Source organism: Callorhinus ursinus, unplaced genomic scaffold, assembly GCF_003265705.2.
Source record: "Callorhinus ursinus isolate GAN/ISIS: 27379988/994484 unplaced genomic scaffold, GSC_fseal_2.0 scaffold9, whole genome shotgun sequence".
Lineage (NCBI taxonomy): Eukaryota > Metazoa > Chordata > Mammalia > Carnivora > Otariidae > Callorhinus > Callorhinus ursinus.
In genome coordinates this window covers 44,761,735-44,783,313 of record NW_027397071.1, presented here as the reverse complement: position 1 = coordinate 44,783,313, position 21,579 = coordinate 44,761,735, and the positions used below count along the sequence as shown (strand labels likewise).

The 21,579-nt window shown below is 36.6% G+C and overlaps 1 protein-coding gene and 1 pseudogene across 4 annotated transcripts in view; both read left to right on the top strand.

Annotated features, from left to right (window-relative positions):
• LRRC7 (leucine rich repeat containing 7) overlaps window positions 1-21,579 on the top strand; it is a 933,028-nt gene that overhangs the window by 316,581 nt on the left and 594,868 nt on the right. The window lies entirely within an intron of this gene.
• LOC112824012 (U3 small nucleolar ribonucleoprotein protein IMP4 pseudogene) lies at window positions 2,746-4,497 on the top strand (annotated as a pseudogene).

The following is a 21,579-nucleotide window of genomic DNA, read 5'->3' as shown; positions in this document are numbered from 1 at the left end:
GTACCTTGAATATGTCTTGCCAGACCTTTCCGGCTTGCCAGGTCTCTGTGGATAGGTCTGACGTTATTTGGATGTTCTTCCCTCTGTACATAAGGAATCTCTTCCTCCTAACTGCCCTTAAGATGGTTTCCTTGGTTCTAAAATTTGCAAGTTTTACTATTACAGGCCGGGGTTTTGGCCTGTTTTCCTTGATCTTGGGAGGGGTCCTCTCTGCCTTTAGGACACGAATGTTTGTTTCATTCCCCAGATTCGGGAAGTTCTCAGCTATGATTTGCTCAAATACATCTTCTAGTCCTCTCTCTCTCTCCACTCCCTCCGGGATTCCAATTATTCTGACATTGGAATGTTTCATGGTATCACTTATTTCTCTGATTCTATTTTCATGGATTCTGAGTTGTTTTTCCCTGGCCTCTTCTTTTCCCCTTTCATCTAGTATATTGTCTTCCAGGTCGCTTATTCGTTCCTCTGCCTCAGTTACCCTCGCTGTTAGATCATCGAGATTGGATTGGATCTCATTGATAGCATTTTTAAGTTCTGCCAATTCAGCTTTCATTTCTGCCCTTAGAGACTCTATGTTGCCATTAACTGATTTCTCCATTCTAGCCATTGTCTTCACAATTGCTAGCCTGAATTCCATCTCTGACATCTTGGTTATATCTGCATCCATTTGTAAATCTGCATCATAAGTTATAATCTCTGAGTCTTCCTATTTTGGGGGTTCCTCCTCCTAGTCATTCTGTTGATGGGTGTTTGAGGGAATGTTTAGAGTCCAAATTATTGACCAGAAGCCAAGCAAGATGCACCTGTTTTCTTGGGACCTTAGGGTTGCTGGCCTCTTGTTTTCCTAGCCTGTCTTCAGGGGGAGGGGCCTGCCGCATTGTTACTCAGGCAACCCTGTTTGGGCAGAGTTGCCCTGCCCCACTGTGGCGGGGCATGGGCCCAGTGGGAATCAGTTTTGGGGGCCTTTGTTCTCTTTTGGCTTTCCCTGGCGGTTTTCCGTGTGTCTTCTGCGAGTCAGAGCAGAAGAGACCGTTTCCAACCCTCTGCCTCAGAGCAGAGAGACCACAGTCTGTTCTTCAGTGAGCTCTCCAGGCCACACTGTCTTGGTTTCTGCCCATGCTGCTATAAACTGCAGCGGCCTGGGTTGTACGCTCCTGGTTGTGCGCCCCTCCGCAGCGCCCCCAGTCCTGCCTCCAGGTCGTAGCAGGTCTCTGTCCTTTGTGCTTCTAAAACCACCAGCCGCTCCCAGTTCACGCCCGGTACCCCACTGCTCCGGGTTTCCGCCCAGGGTGCTGCCCTAAAGTCCTTTCCCCGCTGCTACCCGTCTGTGAGTCTGTGCCCCATCCCCAGTGAGCGAGGCTGTCACTCACCGGCCGTATAGCATCCCCATGGCCAGGCTCCCTCCCGCTGCCGTTTATCCTCGGATATCTGCCCGTGGAATCACCGCTCCCCGCTTTGTACCTGGAAACCAACCGCCTGCGATATTCTGTTTGTAGAGATCCACATCTTCTTACATCTCTGGCTGGTTTCGTGGGTGCTCAGAGTGGTCTGATAGATATCCAGCTCAATTCCGGGGACCGTTGAAATAGGGTCCCTTACTCCTCCGTCATCTTTCCTTCTCCCTACATTAAACTTTAATGCAATTATTAATGTGATTGAATTTAGGCCTTATGTTTTTTGTTTTGTTTTATTTTGAATTTTTTTATTTTATTGTTATGTTAATCACCATACATCATTAGTTTTTGATGTAGTGTTCCATGATTCATTGTTTGCATATAACACCCAGTGCTCCATGCAGAACATGCCCTCTTTAATACCCATCACCAGGCTAACCCATCCCTCCACCCCCCTCCCGTCTAGAACTCTCAGTTTGTTTCTCCGAGTCCATAGTCTCTCAGGGTTCATCTCCCTCTCCAATTCCCCCCCCTTCATTTTTCCCTTCCTGCTATCTTCTTCTTCTTTTTTTTTTTTTTAACATATAATGTATTATTTGTTTCAGAGGTACAGGTCTAGGCCTCATGTTTTATTTTTCATTTGCTGTTTGACACTGCTTCCCACTCTGTGTTTTTAGTCTCTGTTACTCCTTTCCTGCCTTTGTTTAGATTATTTGAATATATTGAATTCCATTTTAAGCTAGCTGTTGGTATTTTAGTTATACTTTTTTGTGTTGTTATTTTTTATTGCTTCTCAAGGTATTTCAATATACATCCAAAATGTTATGCAGTGTACTTAGAGTTAATATTGTACTCTTTCACACAAAATAATGTAGAAACCCTGTAACCTTATAGGTTCATTTATCACCATTCATTCTTTATGCTATAGTTATGTAATATTTCTACCACATATTATAAAACTCCACCAGAAATGCCACCAGAATTTCTAACATATATTACAAACTCCACCATGTATAAATGATACATCTTATTTTAAAGGAATTATAAGATATTTACAATCTCCCAGATAGTAAATAAATTGTGATGCTTTTTATTTTCTCCTGAAGCAAATTCCTATCTGGTATAATTTCCCTTCAACTTTAAGGACTTCTTTTAAAAATTCTTACAGTGTAAATCTGTTAGTGATAAACTCTTTCAGATATCTTTTAATTTGAAATATCTTCATTTTGCCTTTTATGTTGAAGAATATTTTCATTGCATGTAGAATTCTTTGGTGAATTTTATTTTTCTTTTAACACTGAAAATGTTACCCTTATCTTCTTGATGGGCAGGGGTCAAGAATCCCAAGGTCATGATTACTACCACCCCAGGCCCCAGTTCCCACCTCAAATTTTTGCAAAGGGACTGAAGTTGATGTTCTGGGGTGCCCAGTGCATGAACTGTGGTTGGTATGAGATAGGGGCACTGGTGTAAGCCTGCAAGACCAGCAAGGTCACCAACATGCTGGTTGTTCATAAGCATCGAGGCACACCTGTGGGGTTCATTGTCAGGTATTTGTCTTTCAGCCTCACTGCTTATTCCATACTGTGAATGTGATCACGTGTCATGATGTCTCCAACATGGACACCATGTCAGGCCAATCCTTACCTCATAATATGGCTTCTCTGTCCACCTGGGCGAGGGAATGTCTGACATATTCTGGTACCTATTCCCTGTGCCCAAAGATGACAAACACCTGGCCATCACCATTTCAAACCAAGATAACTACATCTCCTCTCTTGTACGTGATCCACTTGGGCACAGTGGAGCAAGAGACTACAGCAAACATGGAATGGTCCGGCACCCCTAGACTAACACCACACACAAGGGGGTCTTCCTGAGCACTGAGGGAGCCCACTTACCAGTCAGTACATGGACTTGGACCCAGGAGATGGAAAGGAGTCAGAATAAACTCTGTGTGACACACAAACACACACACAAACACACACACGCATGCACACGTCAGTAGTATTTCTTTTTCATCACTGCAGATAGCTCTATACTTGCTGTAAAATCCTTGAAGGCTAACTCCAACATCTAGGTCTTCTTGCAGATGGCCTCCATTTTGTCTTTTCTCTTGCAATTGGATCACATTTTCCTGGTTTTCATTTTGTTTTGTGTTTTTGTATCATTATGGACATTATGACTTCTGTGTTTGTAACTCTGGCTTCTCCTAAAGGGTTAGGATTTGTTTGTGTTGCCTATTCTTTCTTTTGATCCTATTTCTTCATATGTCAAAAATATAGTTTTTAATGTCATATGTTGCATCAGAAAATTTATGGGCTTGGATAATGTTATCTCCCCTCAGAGATGATTTACCCTATTCTCTGATAAGCAACAGAAGGCATAGCAGCTCAATCTAATCATGGACTGAACTAACTTAAAGCTGGTTTTCAGTGTCTTAAGCTCAAACTTTTTCTTTTTTGCCAATATTCCCACAGTATAGCTCTCCAGGGGTCCCAGTTGACAGTGTGGGCTCTATTTTAAAGCCCTCATTCTTGGGATCTTCTAAACTTCATTTCTTTTCTCAACAGCAGAAGACTACCAAAATTCTACTCTGCTTCACGATCACTTTTTGCTTGATTTCTTAGCTTCTTGTCATGTGCAGCTGAAATGGCAAATGTTTCGAAAGGTAAGCCAGTGTCACCCAGTGTCAAGGTGACTTATTTGCACCTTTGTTCTCACTGAGATCTTAAACTTTCAAATTCAGGCTGCTTTGGCCACCCAAACTCAACTTTTATCTTCCCAGACTGAAGAGATCGTTCTGAAATTCTGCTGGCTTCTCTGCCAGTATCTATTCCGGCAAGCTTCTTGGTGTTTTGGTCTCTTAACCTATGCAGAATATGAACAAATGTCCTAAGAGAAAAAACAACAGGCAGAAAGTTAGGTACACTTTAATAAATTTCCCTTCTCTGCTTGATGTGGCCCCTCACACTCTGGTACATCAGAAGCTCTCTAGTATCTTTATCAAGATTTTAGTGGAGTATTTTTCATTGTTGTTGTTTTGTTTTTTAAATTATTCTAGGTTGAAAGTATTGGTCTGTTACCTACTACTCCATCATAGCCAGGAGAATTACCTAGAATGAATATTTCTAAGAAATCGCTAAAATTACAGGCATACCTTGTTTTATTGTGCTTCTCTTTATTGTGTTTCAGAGACATTGCATTTTTTACAAACTGAAGGTTTGTGAAACCCAACATCAAGCAAGTCTATCAGCACAATTTTTTCAAAAGCATTTTCTCATTTGTTCTCTGTGTCACATTTTGGTAATTCTTGCAATATTTCAAACTTTTTCAGTATTATTATTTTGTTGTTGTGATGGTCTGTGATCAAAGATTACAACTCATTGAAAGCTCATGATGTTTAGCATCTTTCAGCAATAAAGTATTTTTTAATTTAGGTATGTACATTGGTTTTGAGACATATGCTTTTGCACACTTAATAAATGACAATACAGTGAAAACATAACTTTATATGCATATATGCACTGGGAAACCAAACAATTCATTTGACTTTATTGCGATATTTGCTTTATTGCAGTGTTCTGAAACTGAGCCTGCAATATCTCCGAGGTATGCTTTTAATTTTATAACATAAATGTTTATGATCACATTATATTTCATTGAACTGATGTTCTATAACTTTGTCAACATTCTCCTATGATATTTATGATGATCTCACTTAAAAATTTTTTGCAGTTGACATCTAAATTTATATAGCTTTTTCTGAAGAATTTTTTTTTTAGAATTAATTCAAAAATATTGTGCTAAACTGCAACACCACTTACAAGTGTAATTGTTGCACTTTTATTTCTAGTTCTCCAGCATTGAAGACTTTTACAATGGGATGCCTGGGTGGTTCAGTCAGTTGAGCATCTGCCTTTGGCTCAGGTCATGATCCCAGGGTTCTGGGATGGAGCCCCGTGTCAGGCTTCTTGCTCAGTGGGGAGCCTGTGTCTCCCTCTCTCTCTGCTGCTGCTCCCCCCTGCTTGTTCTGTCTCTCCCTCTTTCTTTCTCTCTGCCAAATGGATAAATAAAATCTTTTAAAAAAATTAAAAATAAAGACTTTTATAATAATTAATTTTGTATGACTTAATAATTATAAATAACATCTTATTTCAGTGTGAATTGTCTTTGATCACTGGGGGTGCCTGGCTGGCTCAGTTGGTAGAGCCTGAGTCTCTTGATCTCAGGGTCATAAGTTCAAGCCCCACATGGGGTGTGGAGCTTACTTAAAAAAATAACTAAATTTGAATTCTCTTTGATCACTTACAAAGTTAAAAACTGTATGATATTTGGGGCATGGGGAGTAATTTCAAGGACTGCATGTCAATAAAGCTATTAGGTTAATATCCATAATTATAACAATGGATCAATCCATTTCTCCAGTTTTTTGTGGTATGTTTTCCCTTGTGAATACATTCTCAGAATTTTGCACAATATCTAAGATATAAGATGAACCCATTAAATATTGATAACCCGAATACCATCTTTACTTTTCTTCTTAAATAATTTTAGACCATCTTCAAATGACATTTCAGAGGCTTTAGTTATACATGGTACAAAATTGTGGCTTATCATTTTAAAGCACTTACCATATGTCCAATAACCTTCCTTGCTGGATGCCTCATTCTGATCTATTTTATCATCATGAGAAATAATATTCATTAGTTATATATCTGTTATCTAGAATTATATTGGTAGGTTTTTCTTTTATCTGTAGCAAACTGCAAAGGGGACACAACTATATTCCTGGACTTGAGCAGACACATAATAATGGTTTTGAAAAATGAGGACATTATTCATGGCTGCTAGATAAAGCATGTCAGCCTGAGTTTTTGATTGGAAGAACAGTCAGTTCTGCTCAACCATCAATCTCTAAACTCCTATCTTTCTGTAAGCAAAGATAATGTAGCCAACTTGTCATCAGTAATATGGTTTTGAGTTGCCTTTTTGGGAGTAATAACCAATATGCAATGATCTTTTCTTGTATTGTAAAATTTCTGGACAAGCTGAAATTGTGGCAAAGCAGTTTATTGTTATTAATGATATTTTCAGGAAAAAACATTTTCCCAATATACTTTAAAATGTACAATATAAAATACCCTTTAAAAATTCTTGATATGTTTAAAGTTACTTGGAAGCATAAAATACATGCATCTTGATTTTCTCATAAAACCATTATATTTGCTATATTAAATTTAGAAGTATAGTTTATTTAAGCAGTAGCTACAAATGTCCTAATTAAATTTTCTTGTAGTGTTGTTGTTTTTTAAAAATCTGAAACAATAAGCTACTTAACATTAAAGATTTCAAAATTTCTCGAGGTATTGAGAAGCAAGCTAATATTTGTGAAAAAAAGAAAACATATTTGCTAAATAAAAATAAACCTTTTTATAAAGGAAAATGTACTTTGGATCCACCTTTTACCAGAGAAACAGGTAAAAAATAACTTTTTTTAATGAGCAAAAAAATACAGTAAAAAAGTCCTTTAACTCTTGAGATAAAATTGCATTTTTTTTGGTCTTATTTTCAGACTAGAAAAAAATCTCTAAATATATTTTATTCCTCCACTATCCAATGAATAAATACCCTTTCCATCATTTCTTTTATATAGTTATCTATACTCTGGGATTTCATGGCTGATGAAAGACATACATTTCAAGAGGTATCCAGGGAAGTCAGTGTTACTTTGACACCTTATCATTTTGTCAAATTGAAGACAATAAAAGCATCAACCAAGAAAACCTAAGATCGACAAATATCATTTCCCAACAGAAAGAATATCTTACATCAAAAAAAAAGAGAGAGAGAGAAAAGGTGCAGTCTCAGTAAAAAGGCTTTTCATTCAATATGTTTCACGTTGTAGAAAAGGCATTATAGCTTTTAATTTTTTTTTCAATTTTAGCTTTATCATATAATATTTTGTTTCTAGAAATGATTATTGGTTACAGGGTGGGTTCACTTTGTCTCATAAAACAAAGATTATCTTTAAACAAAACTTCACAGACCAGAGCCAATTCCCAGACTGACATATACCTAATCTAAATACCTCCAGCCACTAAAAAATTATTATTACTATTGAAGTAAAAAGGTTGGAATCGTATTAGTAATTTCTAGATGTCTTTCTGCCACATTTTATCATTTTCAGGGACTCCTTAAACCCAAAGCTTTGAATATACTGAACAACTTTCTATAATTTAATGGGCTACTTTATTTCTTGGTTTTCATCTGAATTCAAGCAGATAGGTGAGCTTAAGATAATGGCCAACATATTTGAAACAAGAAGCAATAATCAGAGGCTTTACCCACAGAGTGCCAGAAGGCTTTTCTTGGCAGCATCTGAGACTGCATTCCCAGATCAAAGAGCTAACAGTGTACTCTGTTCTCTAACTGCTGAAAATATCTTTCCACCATGAGTTCTCATGTGCAGCATGGTTTTCTATCCTATGGAGTACCATAATAGCGTAGCCCTTATCTAATGAGAAGTGTCCCTGGAGGCAGACATGAATCTTGCTTGCTTTTGAGAGTTGTATTATTTGTTCTTGGTTACAGAAATAGTGATGATCTTTTCCTGTGTAATTTAACATCCTCCTCCCGCAACATTTGTAGGAATCACTCTGGGGGAGTAAGAGCTGAGGAACAGTATTACAGCACTTAACCAAAGGGATTTAGTTCTAATATTATTCCCATCCTATTTATTTTCCATGCTGCTACAAAACTTCTCTGCAAATATGTTCATTGCCTTTTTACTGGCATCTTGTAATTTTCAGGGTAAAATACAAGGTCTTTGTGGCATGGAGAAACTTCCTGACCTGATTCCTCCCTGCCCTATCTTCAGAATCTGCGATCTTTTGCCATGACCCCCACCCCTGCAACTGAAAACTGCAACTGCATTGAACCACTAGCTCCCCAAAGTCCCCCATTCATTCTTACCTCTGTGGCCTTGTGCTGGCTACTCCCTTAGCCTAAAATGCCCTTTCCTACCACGCTCCTCCTGCAATATGTACAGCAGTAATTTTCAAATAAGGTTCCCCTAACGGCCACGCCCCTCTGCGTTACCACAGCGCTCTGTGCGCAGCTCCAGCCCAGCACAAACCACACTTGTGTCGGAGCTTATGTTTTGCCCACCCATAGATTGTGAGTATCTTGAAAATGAGGATCTTATTGCATCCACCTGTGTACCCCCAGCATTTTGTACAGTGCCTGGCATATGGTAGTCTCCCTGGAAAATTTATTTTTCTTCTCCTCTACTTTGATAATTGCTAAATACTCTTTCATATGGTCCCTTTTTCAACCAGCTGCACACCTTTATAGGAAAACTGACAAGAAACCGGGATGGAAATTGAGAGAAAGAAACTTACCCGCCCCCAATACCTATCAAAACAACACAGTTAACCTCATTGCTGAAGTTGTCCAACCACATAATGACTAAAATCACAGACCTTTCCATATCCCTTGTCTTACCAGGAATAATGGGCATTTCCCTTTGTGATAGTGCAGCAATGTTTGATGTTTTTGTAAAGATACATCGAGCTCTACTACCAGTGACAACCATAGTGCCTATGTGACCACTGTAGGTAGAACAACTGACGACTGTGAAGTCAGGGTAACAATGAATTTGTCACGCTCTTTTACAGTGACAAGTCGAAAACACCACTTTATATTTTCAGCTTCTTGGTGAGTACAGTTTGTATTTCCTTTAAAATATTTCCCAGTCATCATGCTGATGGATTGACAAGCTCAAAATAATTTTATCACAGGGAAAGTTTAGCAAAGCTTCACAAACCTGGTTCAAAATCTAATGAAGTTCAGAAAATAGAAGAAAGTAGATGAAAGAAAATAGTGTTTCTCTATTAGGGCATATGCCACTTAGATTAAGGAGAAAAGTCCAAAGACATTTCTCTGCATAGTATCATCCCAACTTTATACCCACAAACACATGCATTATTTTTTTTTCATGTAGCAAGATAAAAAAATGCTGCCAATGAGAATTGTAAAAACAACACATGGTTTGTTGTTTTGTTTTGGTTTTGTTTTGTTTTGTTTCACTTAGGAATAACCTGTCAGTAACAATCTAGTGACCACCCATTTTAATTAAAATAATTTTTCTTGGTAACTCTATGCAAATCTGTTGCTATAGATGTGACTATGAATTAGCCCTACCATTCTCAGTTGTATTCAATCACATGTATTGTAGCTTGTGCAGAGGCAGAGTATCATAGGAGAGAAATGTTAGCACTAACTCTTTGCCAGGCATTGGGTCAGTTTCATTACATGATGATTCAATCATTACAGGTATTCTATAGGTATTTATATCTGCTTTTTACAAAGGAGGAAAATGTGGCTCAAGTAAATAGCCAACCCAAGATTAAAATCCAGGTCAGAGTGACTTTAAAGCCCCTATTCATTTCATAGTGTCATATTATCCACAAGACGCCTCACTTGTGATTTCATCTTCATTTAGTCCATGTCAACACTAAGCAGGATAACCTCCAATGGGTTTAGGGCAGCCATGAGACTTGGTTCTGCCCAATGACGTATGAGCAGAGAGGTGTGCCGGAGGTATCTGGTCGTGATCTTATTGCTCTTAAAAAGAGACACATATCTGAAAAGGCTACATTCTGTATGATTCTAACTATCTATCAATGTGGAAAAGCCAAAACTATGAGGACAGTAAAAAGGTCAGTGGTTGCTAGGGAATAGAGAGTGGAGAAGATAAACAGGCAGGGCACAGATATTTAAAGCAGTGAAACTTCTGTATATGGTGGATCCATGTCATTATACTTTGGTCCAAACACCTAGAACATCCAACACTATGAGTGACCCCTAATATAGGCTATGGAATTTAGGTGATTATGATCCATCAGTGTAGGTTCAGCAAGTGTAACAAATGTACTAACGTAATGCGGGATGTCAGTAGTGGGAGAGGTTTTGCACGTGTGCAAAGGGTTATACGGGAATTTTCCATACTTTTCACTCAATTTTCCTGTGAACCTAAAACTATTCTAAAAAAATAAAGTTTATTACCTTAAAAAATAAGCACAGACCTTGTATTACTATGTCAAATTACCAAAATTATTCTGTAAGTGTGAAAGTAATATGTAGAAATACCCATAATTTTTAAAATTTGGAGCACATTGATATAGTGACAGTGAATTTGTTTAGATCTGTGTCTTACCTGGACAAAGTGATTTTAAATCAACTTATTCTATTGTTTACTTATTTCACTTGATAACTGTTGACTAAGGTAGCAATTATAATTTTACTTCCCAAAAAGGACAAGCAATTGGGAACTATTTTCATAAACCACAATTCAGCAGTTTTTACTTTTCTCATTAAATTGGCGGACCACACTCTCAATAAATGATCCACCACTTTTACCAAAAGTGTTAGAATTGAAGAATATTCCTTATATGCCAGTTTATTTTTCTTAGGTTTTGGACAGTTGCATTGCTGTTTATCTGATTAGAGATTATCTCATAGTAGGGCTTTAAAAATCTTAAAATTATCCATAGAAGTGAAGGAGCATATTGCTGTTGAGTGTGTGTGTGTGTGTGTGTGTGTGTGTGTGTGTGTGTGTGTGTGTGTGATATTATGGTTTTACTCTGTTCAACAGTAGTGCCTTGTACCTTGGTAGGGACCTTCAATTCTTACCTGGGACCTAGTGTGAGACAATGCACACAGCCAACATGATGAAGTGGGGAAAATAATTTCCCAATTCTAATACCGAATGTTGTGTAGGGCCTAGCTACTTAGCCTCTTTGTGCCTCAGTTTATTATTTGTCCAACATCTTTTCTGGTAATTAGGCATATCAAAGGAGAAGAAAATATGGGCTAACATTCAAGTATAATGAGGGGTTTCTATACAACCTAAATCTTACTGGGTCATAGTATTAATGTAGAGTGATAGGAGGCAATAGGATTGAGAACTGACAAAACTGGTGTTTAGTTTTCCCTTAAAGACAGGAGTGTTTTGAGAGTTTAAGAGGCCCTTGTAAAAGCGCAGTGGTTTGAAGTTAACAAAGATCTTGTGCAACCAACACCTGTATCTGGGTTAAGGCAGTGGACAATAAAGCTGCATAAGAGAAATTTTCCATCTCGACAGGAATCCAACTGCTGAAAGGGATGTACTATTGGGAAAAGGAGGTCCAGAATACAGACAATGGGCTCCAGGACACCTGGATTAAAACTCTCTAACAAAATGGGACATAAAGAGCCCAAAGTAGGTAAATATTTCTCTAAAACTCAGGGAGTTTAAGCACATTTGAACACATCTTGAGAGTTTGTATGGTTGGTGGCAAAGGACATTTATTGACAGGAAATGAGTGTCACACAAATGTACTTTTGTTTTAGTTTCCTTGGGAGTTGCCCCAAGTACCTAGAGTGAGGAGTTTTAGAAGAAACTGGAAGTTTAAAGTGAGTCTTTCTGAAACTTTAGGAGAATACATGATGATATGACAAAAATATTGAAGTAACAAGGTCATCTTTTGAAGAGCCTAATATGAAAAGGGACCACAGGTAGAATTTTGAGAAAATCACTCTCACAAGAGACATTAAGCACTTCAGGTCTCCATTAGAAGCTAGAAGAATAGCAATGACAGTTTTAGCTCATTAAGATAGAGTGGATAACAACATGAATGATAAATATAGCAGAAATGGAGGACAAGGAGACTTTAAAAGAGACACTGCTGGATGATAAAGAGACTTGAGTCTCATTTTTCTCACTCTGTTGAACTTGGAGCTAAACATGCTTTTTCAAACCATTCCTATTATTCACATACTTCATAAATGGTATGGTCCAAAGATACAAGAGACACAAAATAAATACATCTAAAAACTAATCAATGATGGATATGTTGGGGGGGGTAGTGTTTCTTAAAGAAAGAAATCAACAGTAATAATAAGTCTAAAAACAAAAGAAAATGAAAATACATAGATCTCTTCAGTGAAGATTCATGAATTTGTAAACATAACATTGTTTAACTTAACTCTGCAAATAAAATTTTTAAGTAATTAATGCTAAATTGGTTAATTCAGCAAAAGATAAAGAAAGATCAGCCAAACTGACGTATAAGTACTAGATCTAACACGTAGATCTATCTTTGGTCCATATCAGTTCAGTTTCACAGGTATTTTGCCAAAACTATCTTCTTTGGAAAGGACCATAAAAATACTTCAGTATTTTCTCCTAGGGAATATATAAGTCATCATTTGTTATCTTGCAAGTTTTTGTGTAATAGTCAATGGGAAGACAAAATATCTGCTTTTGGAGATGGTGTCAGAAAAAAAATTCTTTAGACAAACTGAAAATGCCTCAGAAATAAAGACTCATGAAATGCAGACTTCAAGCTTAAAATGCTTATTTTTTCAAGCATATATCATATGAATGAAGTAAAATATCAATAGAAAGTGTTTGTATTCTATATTAATCAGGATTCTTCAGAGAAACAAACCAGTAGGATACACACACACACACACACACACACACACACACTTATAGAGACATTTATTTGAAGAATTGGCTCACATGGTATGGAGGCTGGCAAGTCTAAAATCTGCAGGGTGGGAAAGCAGGCTTGAGACCCAGGAAGATCTGATGTTGCAGTTCAAGTCAAAAGGGCATCAGACTGGAGAACCAAGAAAGAGTCAATGTCACAATCTCTGGTAGAATTCTATCTTGCTTGGGAGATGTTAAGGTCTTCAGCTGATTAGATGAGGCCCACCCAAATTATGGAGGACAATTTGCTTTACTGAATGTCTACTGATTTAAATATTTTACCTCGTCCAAAAACACTCTTACTGGAATAATGTTTGACCACATATCTGAACACCATGTTCCAGCCAAGTTGACACATAAAATTAGCCATCACAGTATCTATATAATCCATTGATTTTTAAAATTCAGGCTTTCTTTCCAAAATCATAAACATGTTGTGAGAAAAGACCTCCTAAATACAAAATATTCCATTGACTGCCTACAATTATTAAATAATACATTTGTCACAGCTCCCATTAGTTTCAATACTTCAGATATACATACCTCTGGCATTTTCTCAGTGGTCAGTAAGTTAGGTCAAAAATTTGCCACAGAATTATGTCTCTGCTTAACAAATATAGGAAGGGAGTATGAGAGACTTCTATTTCCCAAAAAATTTCTCTAGAAAAGTTTACATTCAAAGTACCTAGAACATTTACTAATATTTGACACACATGCCATGCCAGTTTGCTGAAAGAACGGCTGAGTGAGAAGCTCAACTTGAAGGCCAGTAGTGCTTGGCATATACTACGCATATGATCAGTGCACATGGAATATATGAACGGAAGATGGCTATGAATATCATACATTCTTCCTTGCTTCTTGAGATAGCATAAGCCAAAGATCTTGAAAATTTGATGTCACGTGTATGAATACCTTAAATAAATAAATTGTTCAGTCTGGGCTTTGTGTTTTTTTATATCATCAAACATTGCTCAAACTCATTTTTGAAAATTTTTGAAATTCGTCTCTTAGTACATGCCTATATCCAATTCTCAACACAACTTTATGCATTACTATTTTCTTTATTATGTATTGCTTTCTTCTCTCTAACTCATCTTTTTCTTTTCCCTTACTATCCTTTCTTATTTATGGTTCTCATTTCTTTTTTTTCTTGGCCATGTTTAAGCTTCACATTGCCCTTCCTTATCCCCTATTGTATTATTTAGTCCTTCTACAAGCACTTGAATCTAAGCAGTTCTTTAGCTTTTCAGTGATTTTAAACGCATTTGTCTTGCTATTTGCATTTGTGTTTATCTCAAAGTTCTATCTAAAGTTCTAGAGTTCTATCTAAATGTCTATTCAGGAAGTGTAAATGTCTGTTGACAAAGGTGTAAAGTTAATCATAGGTGTATAAAGATGATAATGGTTGTTGATGATGATGTCATGATGATAATAATGGCAAATGACTTGCATAGTGAACCACTGGCAGTTATCACTACCTACCCTATCCTCTCTCATTTTGATATAATAGCTGCCCTTTGACAAACATGGCCTTTAGAACTTTGCTTTTTTTTCTAACAGAGACAAATGAACAAAATGACAACTAATAGTGTTGAAGCCATGGTTGAATACCTGACTCAGAGAAAACACATATAGGCTGGCCAGTGACTTGTGGAATTGTTGGAAAATCGAACTTGGCTCAATCTGATTTCAATTTCAGGAATTTGGAAACTGAAAGGCTTTGTTAATAAAATATGCTACAGCTAGGAGGCCATGACATAAAGCTGAAGTTTGTAGCCGTTATCTGAATATATGTATGTGTATAAATTGATCAAGTCAGAGCATGGTGGGGGCTGGTGGTGGAGATAATGCAGCCAACTCTGGGGCATAGCTGAGTACAGGCAGATGATACCGTGCTTGAGAAATGCAGAGTAAGCTCCTGATTTTCTAGTTTGAAATTTCTAGTTCCACTTTTACCTCTAAGACTCATGAGATTCTCAAGTGGCTTTCTGTTCCTTGATACTAGAAGAGTCTTATGAGTTTCATAAGTCTTTCCTTCAGAAGGAAGAATAATTAGGTTTTTTGTTATTATATCTTATATATTCTACATAGCTATTCAACAATATTTATTCAGCATCTATTATAAATAAAAATCTCCCCATAAATCGTAATTAGAAGTAGAGTATCCCAGTTTTGTATTACTTTACAGAATTGGATGGCATCCATTAACACTTCCTTCTTTCTATTAGAAATAGAACTCCCACATTTTGGTATGTCACATGTTGCAGTAAAGTTCTGTATCTCTCAACCTCCCTTGTAACTAGATGAGGCTAGGATTGTAAATGAAAGTGATCTCTGCAACTTCCAGGCTGATTTTCTAACAGAAAGGAGCATGCTCTCCATTCCTCCTTATCCCTTTTCCATTGGCTGGAAGGTATCCCTGATAATAGCAATCATCTTAGGCTATATGGTAGTTGCATTATGATAATGGCAGTCTCTGATATTATGGATCCTCTATCTAAGATCTGGACTCTTTATACTTGTATTCTTGCATGAAATTTCTATGTTATCTAAGCCAATGTTACTCTGTCTTTGTTAGAACAACCAAAGAGATATCTTAACAAATATAGACAGTATTGTTGAGGAGGGGATTCTCTTAAAAGGAGGAAGGAAAAATATCAAAGGTGATTAGGTTAAATAAGATGATTTAGTTTTGGAATTTAGTACAAAGTGCATACTTCAGCAAAATGTTGAAAGTAATGGACAAAAAATAATACCTCTGGATATATAAGAAATCAACTGAACTATGTTGAAATTGCAAACGGTTACTTTTAAATGTTATATCATGTTCCCATGGCTTATACTAAAATAATAAAAATTGTATCTTTTTAACCTAAAAAAACAAATACTACATTTGGATTAATAGTCGAGTTCAATGGATTAAAGTCTATTTGGGAAAAGAAAAGAAGAAGAAAGGAAGGGGAAAATTGCACAAAATTTATGTGCTCTTAATACATCATTACTTAATGAAGTAAATAAAACAGTGGATGTTTCACTAACTATAGTTAAAATAGTGGTTAAAGCTGTGCTGCCCACGTACTCCTTCTGATTGTCCTGAAAGGAGGACTTTTCTATAGTAATGCCATTATGGTGAATCATATTCTATGCAAATGAAGTAAATTAGAGATAGAACACATTGTCCAATCAGCACCATGTCAGAGTAGTCAACAAAAATTAAGGTCATGAGTGAAAGAACTTTAACTGTATAAAGAATGCTTAATTTGAATCTGTGCTTGAAAAGTCTTTTGAATGGCGTGCTTGTTTTTCCCTATGACTTTGTTAAAAGTTAGGGTATATAATAAGTATGTAGTTGCATATTCATATAGTCTTATCAATTCTACATATTGGCATCACTGTCTTAAAGAACCCTTTATCTGAGAAATGGTGTAAATTCTTTATCTTGGTAACCTGTGCAAACTGTTTTGAGTTCAGAATGATTATAGAATCTTGCTGCTTAGATTGCTTTCCTCACACTGATAACTATCAACCAGGGGGATTAGAATGGCCCAGAGTGGCAGTGGGATAAGACAGAGAGACAATGCTCTGTGGAAATTGTAAGGATTTAATACAGATTCCAAAAACAAACATTCCGAATCCCAGATCTGTTATCAGCATAAAAAAAGGTTTTGTTTTGATGATGATGGGACTGGACTATCCTTTCTAATAAGTATGATAATGATTAATTACAGCTCGAATACAAATTTCATTTAATCAAAGATATTAAATGTGTTTGTTCCATCAAATGTTGGCTTTATTTTTTGTATGACAATAATAATGACCAATTTTATAGAATTGTATTCTATTAAGGTAGTTATAGTTATTATTTATCAATCTTCAATATTTATAGAAGACCGTAAACTTGAATTTCCAAGGACAATGAGGAATGAAGAAGTAAATAATATCCATATGGGTGTGCCACATTTCCAAATATCAGAATAAAAGCTTCTTATCGTACAAGACAGATTTGCAAGACTTATTTGCTCTGGAAAGCCTTCTCAAAATCCCTGCTCTTGTGTCTAGGTTAGGTCTGTGCTCTGTACTCTAATGGCACAATTTATTTCCCCATTATAACACTTTTGTGAGTTTATTTATCTGCCTCTGTAGGATTAAGTCCCTTATTGTAGGAACATATATTACTTCATCCTCATATGTTCCAGTTATTGATTGCTGCACAACAAATTACTCTAAAACTTAAAACAATAATAATCATTTATTTTGTTCACAAATCTGCCATTTCGACAGAATTCAGCAAGGATGGTTTGTTTTTGTTTCACACAGTGGCAGTGGAGTGGCTGAACTAGGGCAGGAAAATCAACTTCCAAGATGGCTTCTATGAATGACTGGTATATTTGTTATTTATTAGTGCTTAACACCTTAACTCAAATTTAGCAGCTTAGAAAAACGAAAACATTTCTGGGTGTTTTTGTTTGTTCCACACAGTTTTTGTGGGTCAGGCATTTGAGAGAGAATTAGTTGATTTTTTCTTCTGGTCTCTCATGATGCTACAACCAGGCATTGACAAGGCTGTAGTCATCTGAAGGCTTGATTGAAGCTGGAAAATCTGTTTTTTAAGTGGCTTACTCACACTGATTGTGAGTTGGTACCAGCTGTTGGTAAAAGACCTTAGTTCCTCACCATGTGGACCTCTCCATAGGGCTGCTTGAATGACGTTATGACATGGCAGCTGGCTTTCCCCAGTGTGGTATAAGAAAGAGCTAAACAGAAGTTGCAATGGCTTTTAATGTTTAGCTTAAGAAGTCACACACTGTTGTTCTGGCAATATTCGATTGGTCAAGCACAGTTCAACTTTATTCAGTGTGGGAAGATATTACATAAGGTCATGAATACCAGAAAGCAGGGATCATTGTGGGTCACTTTAGAGGCTGGCTACCACAGATGGCATATTGGTACTGTCTGTTACCTGTGGTTTTTGATAAGCCTGTTTGGGTTTCCACACAGCATGGTGACTAAATCTCAAAAGAAAGAAGAGGCAAGGAAACCAGGAGGCAGGAAGTGGCACAATAGTTGGGTGAGTTTTTAGGTGTATACTCAGAAGTTGGTACAACATATTTCCATTTTATTCTACCAATAAAAGCAGTTATCTATCCTACACAGAATATACAATAGGAGGAATGTCAAAGGTTTTGTGGTCATCTTTAATTTTTGACATGATTGTTTTTATGTTTGACATCATATAAAAACACATGTATGAGTCTGCACTTAGCACAATGTTCGGTGGCCGTTGACTAAATATGGGTTCAAAGAGCAAGTGAAATTTGTGTTTATTGTGTAAAGAAATGATTGGTACAAGTATGTACTACAATCATTTTAGAATTTATACTTTTGCATATATTTGTACATTCACAAATAGAAGGAATAAAGGAATAAAGGTAGCCTTCATGTTCAAGTTAAAATACACATTATATTACTTATGATTACCAATTAGAAAATCAAATTATAGAAACTGCTTTTTCAAAACAGCTTTATAAAAACAAGTCTTGAATAGAATCTGAGGCTATGAAAGACTGTGATGACATAACATCGTTATTATTTATTGTTGAATTAGTAGATAGTAAATATCACAGCCATTAAGGAACGGAATTCATAGAATTTCTTTCAAAGAGATGAGGTCCTTATAAGGTAGAATCAGAGGAAAACTAAGGGAAAGGTTCGTGAAATTTCTAGATACCTTTTAACATATGGCTTATTCATAACCAATTTTAGTAGGAATATAATCCCAAATATTCAGGCATGGAGCAGGGAGGGGGACATTATTATACAAAAATACATCCAAATTGGCTTAAGAAAAACTCCTTTAGTTAAAGACAGCATTTGAAGCATCTATGTCTATGTCGTTTACACTTTTAGCAAAAAGCTAACTGTATTTTTTAAAAGGTAGTAAAATAAAATTACAGTCCTGCTGGGTCCAGCTTTACCTTTAGACAATTCTTTTCAACCAAATTATAAATGTTTTGTACAAGTAAGGCAGGCATTTAATTATTAACACAAGAGGAGCAACATTCCAATATAACCTTCAGTAACACATATTATCAATCAAATTGAATTTTTAAGTGTTTTGTAGAAAATACACACTCGATTATGTACTCTGTGTCATGAAGAGTTTTCTAAGGACTTTAATCCATATTGGCTTTAGCCCTGTTCCCTAGGGTTCTTTCCAGCATTAAATCTGGAGTGAGAATATGTAATGAATAGATAAACAACACAATACAGTGTCTAATAGTAGTATGCAAACCATAACACAGACTGAGTTTTGTTGCTATTTCGCAGCTAAGCACAAGCTGCAGCAACTTGACTGTGACCTGAATAATCAAAAAAATAAATAAACTTGCATTAATTTTCACCTTGAATAACTATGGAGAAGTTTTATTTATCAAAAAAAAATGTCCATAGTCTTCTCTTCGTTAGTACTCTCCTAGTAAATTATTTTGAACACAGAGCAAATTCTATAATACTTCCCCTATATTAAATGCTATATACCATGAAGGTAACTTGGACAGGCTGATATGTATTAACAACAACAGTGACCACAAAATCTTCTAATTTTCTTATATAAATCAATACATAGAAAAAGAAGTTGCTTTCAGAGATATTTAAACTTAAACCCAAGCTATGAGAAGCCAGATTTCAAGGAACCCAAGGAAGATGATTCTAGTTATAGGAAAAGAGGAGTGTACAGTCTGAGATAGGAAAGAGCTTAGCATATACAAGAGACTATCAGAAACTGAATGTGGCTGAAGCGCAGAAGTGAAGCAAGAGGAGAGTGATACAATATGAGTTTGGAGGGTAGGCAAGCAACAGTGCATACCAATAGGCAGGCAAAGTATGCCATGATGGAAAAGAAAAGGACTTCTTGCCAAGGACAATGAGAAGATATAGAAGAGTTTTAAGTTAGAAAATACTTTGCTCATATGAAGGTTTAGTGAATAGATTATAAGGGTGCAAAGTGAAACTGTGGAGACAAGTTAAGAGATCATTCATATCGGAGATGATACACACTAGGGTAGAAGCAATGATGATGGAGTGGAACAGACATATTTGAAATACTTTGTAGAGAACCAATGGAACATGGTTATGCAACCTTCAAGAGATGGAGCTATCAGGAAGGATTATCAGGTTTCTGAATTGAGCAACTGACTGATTTTTAGTGCCCTTTAGTGTGATGGGGAAAGCCTGGCGGGGGGGGGGGGGGGGGGGGAATGCAATAGTTTTATTTGAGGATATGTTAACTCTAAGATGCTTGTGAAATACATAAATGGCAAAGTCAAGTATTTCTTCAGTTAAGGAAGTCAAGATATCAGAAAAAAATTGTCAGGACTGTAGATATATGAATACCCACCATTTGCATAGACATGGAACTGGAGGGGATTATGCTAAGTGAAGTAAATCAAGCAGAGAAAGACAATTATCATATGGTTTCACTCATATGTGGAACATAAGCAATAGCACGAAGGACCATAGGGGAAGAGAGGGAAATCTGTAGGAGGAGAAATCAGAGAGGGAGATGAACCAGGAGAGAATATGGACCCCGGGAAACAAACTGAAGGTTTCAGAGAGGAGAGGGTAAGAGGGTGATGGGTATTAAAGAGGGCACATGTTGTGATAAGCACTGGGTGTTATACAGAACTAATGAATAATTGAAGACTACATCAAAAACTAATGATGTACTATACAGTGGCTAACTCAACATAATAAAAAAGAAGGAAGGAAGGAAGGAAGGAAGGAAGGAAGGAAGGAAGGAAGAAAGAAAGAAAGAAAGAAAGAAAGAAAGAAAGAAAGAAAGAAAGAAAGAAAGAAAGAAAGAAAGAAAGAAAGAAAGAAAGAATAAATAATAAAAATAAACAGAAAAAGAACTGTAGATATAAGTATGAGAGTTGACAGCATAAAGATAATTTTCTAAGTCATAGGAATGGATGAGCTCATATAGCAAGACAATATAAAGACAAGAACCAAGAACTGAGCTCCATGCAGACTTTCAATAGTTGTATATAGAAAAAGCAACTAAAACCTTTGTAAGAAAACCAATAGAGCATAGTGTTATCAAAATTGAGAAAGAGGTTTGTTCAGAAAGAGGGTAGTCAATTATGTTGAAATGTGCTTCAAAGTCTGATAAGATAATCATAGGAAATGGCAATTTCAGTAGCTTGGTGGGGATGGAATACTGATTAGAAAGGTTAACAAAATAACAGGGTATGAAGAAATGAAGACAGGTGATGACTCTTTCAAAATAGTTTATGAACAGAGACAAAGAAATGTGGAGAAACAAGGGGGCACATGTGGGATCAAGGGCAGATTTTTTTTTTTTTTTGTAAGATGGGACGTACTCTGGCAGGTTCATATATACTGATGAGAATGATACACAGTAAAAAGAGAGAAAATGATGATGCAGAAAAGCGGGGTTATTGTCAGATCATTCCTCTACCTGGCTGAGGTAGAGGTATAAAGAAGGAACGGGGTGATGAATGAAAGTTTAAAAGTTAAAGGAAGGAGTCAGTTGCTCAAGAAGGGAGGGATGGAATAGAAAACAAAGAGGAGGGAGCCTTTCTCTACCATAACCAGGGGAAGCAGGAACAGATGGGACAATGT